The following is a 3,818-nucleotide window of genomic DNA, read 5'->3' as shown; positions in this document are numbered from 1 at the left end:
AGCCTCCAGCAAACCACTTCCGCCCTGTTTAGTCCCGCCCAGTCGCCATTTTGGTTCGGGGTGAAAGCGCTTCCGCCCCGCTGCGGGCCACGTTTGTTTCCCGAGGGGCGGGCGAGGGGCGGGCGAGGGGCGGGCGAGGGGCGGGACCGGGCATGCGCGGGGTTTTCTTAAAGGGAGCGGACGGGGAGGTGAGGTCGGCAAGGTTGGCCGTGAGCTTGCGACCGTAGTCATCCGTTCCCAATAGGAGCAGAGCTTCTCGGTGGAGTTAGGTGTCGGGGTCTGGACCTGCGGCCTGACGGCGTTTGCCCAGCCGCAGTCGCCGCTCTCCACGCGCCTGGCGCTCGCGAGCGGACTCGGGCGCGCTAGCCGCCGCTCAGTGTCTGGTCGTTCCCCGGTGCAGTTTTAGGAAGAGGGACATCCGCGCCCGTCGCTGTTCCCCGGAAGAGCTACCTCGCCGCCCCTGAACGGCTTCTGAACGCTTGTTTGGCGTCTGCTTGTCTTCTGCTGTTGACTCGTGTTGGGGGTTTTTTCCATTTCGTTTAAAACCGATGTTTAGCCCCTGAAGACGTTTTCCCTGCGAGAGCCTGACCTCCGTGACCCCAGGGGAGGAGGGCGGCGGGCCGGGCGGAAGAGACCGGGACGCCCCGGGGAACGCAGCGCCCGACGGGTGGGCGCCCCTCAACGTGGCCCAGGAATAGTAGAACCTGGGGAGTGTAGCTTGTTTCTGCTAAGTCCCAGACCCTTCGGTTTTTTTTTTTTGGGGGGGGGGAGGAAGATTTCACCTACACCAGTGTTGACAAAATGATGATGTGCTCAGCGGCCAGTCTGAGCCCCCGGCAACTCAGGGCCTCCCCTGCGTCCCTGCTCTTCCCTCTCCCACCCGCCACCTCCGAATGCACAGAATTTCAATTTGCAAATCCATGATGCATTTATAATATTCTAGTTTACTTCGCAAAAGCCTTGCAGGGTAGGGAGTATGGGAGTATGTTCTCTTTTTTTTTTTTTTTTTTTTTTGAGACGGAGTTTCACTCTTGTTTCCCAGGCTGGAGTGCCATCTTGGCTCACCGCAACCTCCGCCTCCTGGGTTCAGGCAATTCTCCTGCCTCAGCCTCCTGAATAGCTGGGATTACAGGCACGCGCCACCACGCCCAGCTAATTTTTTCTATTTTTAGTAGAGACGGGGTTTCACCATGTTGACCAGAATGGTCTGGATCTCTTGACCTCGTGATCCACCCACCTCGGCCTCCCAAAGTGCTGGGATTACAGGCTTGAGCCACCGCGCCCGGCAGGGAGTATGTTCTCATTTTACAGTTAGAGAAACGGGCTCGGGAGAGGCAAAGGGTTTTACTCAAAGTGCAGTTTTCAAAGCCTGTCCATGAGATTATCTGATTTTCTGGGCACATCCACCCTGCAAGAGAGGTAGGAATAATATTCCTAGTCTATTCACGAGAAGAAAACCAGAAGAGCTTATTTACCTGCCCGAATTGCATAGCTAATAGGTGACGCAGTCAGCATTTGGATCTCGATCTTTAAATAAATTCCTGGCTCGCGCTGTTTTCTACATTTTCACGTAATTTCCCACAGATCACCCTCTGGTGGCGGGCCTGCAATTTGCAGTCTCTGATCCCATTCTGCAAGGGACACTTACTGGCATTCGGCTGATAAGCATCCGCAGTATCTCCTTTCTGTTTTTGGAGAATTCATCGCTGTCTAGCAACATCTTTTTTCTGGGACCCCTTATAGCTACGGTGCAAGTCTCCGGCCTGGGACTGGCCCATCAGACCCAACTGCCTAGGACTTGGGTGAAAAGTTAGTGATGTTGAGAAGCAGGTGACAGCCGGGTGCGGCGGCTCACTCCTGTAATCCCAGCACTTTGGGAGGCCAAGGTGTGTGGATGCCTTAGCCCAGGATTTAGAGACCAGCCTGAGCAACATGGCCAAACCCCATCTCTACAAAAAATACAAAAAGGGCCGGGTGGCTCATGCCTCTAATCCCAGCACGTTGGGAGGCTGAGGCCGGCAGATCACTTGAGGTCAGGAGTTTGAGACCAGCCTGGCCGACATGGTGACCCTGTCTCTACTAAAAATACGAAAACTAGCTGGGCGTGATGGTGTACCCCTGTAATCCCAGCTACTCGGGAAGCTGAGGCAGGAGATGGGAGGCTGAGGAAGGAGAGTCGCTTGAACCTGAGAGATGGAGGTTGCGGTGAGCTGAGATTGGGCCACTGTACTCCAACCTGGACAGTGGAGTGAGGCTCCATCTCAAAAAAAAGGAACTTAGCCGGGAGTAGTAGTGCTGTGGGCCTGTAGGCCTTTAGTCCCAGTCACTTAGCAAGAAGCAAGTGAGGCGAGGCTGTAGCAGTGAGACATGATTGGGCCACTGCACTCCAGCCTAGGCAACAGAACAAGTCCCTGTCTAAAAAATAAAATGCGGCCGGGCGCGGTTGCTCATGCCTGTAATCCCAGCACTTTGGGAGGCCGAGGTGGGTGGATCACGAGGTCAAGAGATCGAGACCATCCTGGTCAACATGGTGAAACCCCGTCTCTACTAAAAATACAAAAAATTAGCTGGACACGGTGGCACGTGCCTGTAATCCCAGCTAATCAGGAGGCTGAGGCAGGAGAATTGCCTGAACCCAGGAGGCGGAGGTTGCGGTGAGCTGAGATCACGCCATTGCACTCCAGCCTGGGTAACAAGAGCGAAACTCCGTCTCAAAAATAAATAAATAAAAATAAAATAAAATGCAAGTGACACGGGTGATTGCATTTTGGTGGTGGCACAGGTATCACTAGCAACATCCACTCCCTAAGGACAGCAGGGGCAGTGAGCCCAGCTGTTCCCAGCTGCTAATGCTGGTGGTGGTGCTGGTGGCAGCCATTGGCACCCACAATGATGTCCTTAGCAGAATCACCCTGTGGTGTGCTCGACTGGGTTCTAAATGTTCTGTTTCCCTTCCTTCCTGCCTGCCTGTCCCCTGAGCCCGCCTCCCCATCTTTCCCAGAGATTCTATGTGCTGTCCAATGTCCTACTGATCAATTTTGTTTCTTTGAAAATCAAAATTGGTTTCCGACTTGCCCTAGCCATAACTGACATACACTGCAGTAAGGGCACTGAGGTTCTGGCTCCATGGGAGTTTGGTGAAGCCTTTCCTACAGCAAGGGGAGAAATGTCAACATATCAGGGATGGTGTGGGGGCCCGGGGCTTTGTATGAGATGGCCCTTGTGCTTGCGTACCATACCTGTGAGCTCAGGTAGAGAAAAGACAAACTGGCCAGCTGAGTGTGTGTCGTTTGAGACAGGGTCTCACTGTTACCCAGGCTAGAGTGCTGGGGTGCAATTCTGGCTCACTGAAGCCTCCACCTTTTGGGCTCAAGCGATCTTCCCTCCTCTGCCTCCCTAGTAGCTGGGATTACAGGTGTGTACCACCATGACCAGCTAATGTTTTGATTTTTTTTTTGTAAAGACAGGGCCTCCCTGTGTTGTCCAGGCTGGTCTCGAACTCCTGGGCTCAAGGGATCCTCCGGCCTCAGTCTCCCAAAGTGCTGGGGTTACAGGTGAGCCACTGCCCCCGGCCCAGAGTGTGTTTTGAAATCAGGGTGTTCCCTGCCTTTCCTCCATATTTCCCTGGCCAAGTTCATCTGACTGGCCTGAAGATGCCACTCTTGTTCCTCTGCCTGCAGAAGTGAGCACTGACAGAAGCTGTCACCTGGTCACTGGAAAAGCTCCCAGCCCTGGAGGAAATGTGTCTTTAACTCTTTCCTCTCCATGGCTCCTTTCCGTGTCTCCCCTGGAACAGCACCATCCCCTTCCTCTGCCTT

Source organism: Callithrix jacchus, chromosome 5, assembly GCF_049354715.1.
Source record: "Callithrix jacchus isolate 240 chromosome 5, calJac240_pri, whole genome shotgun sequence".
Lineage (NCBI taxonomy): Eukaryota > Metazoa > Chordata > Mammalia > Primates > Cebidae > Callithrix > Callithrix jacchus.
This window is presented reverse-complemented; position numbering follows the sequence as displayed.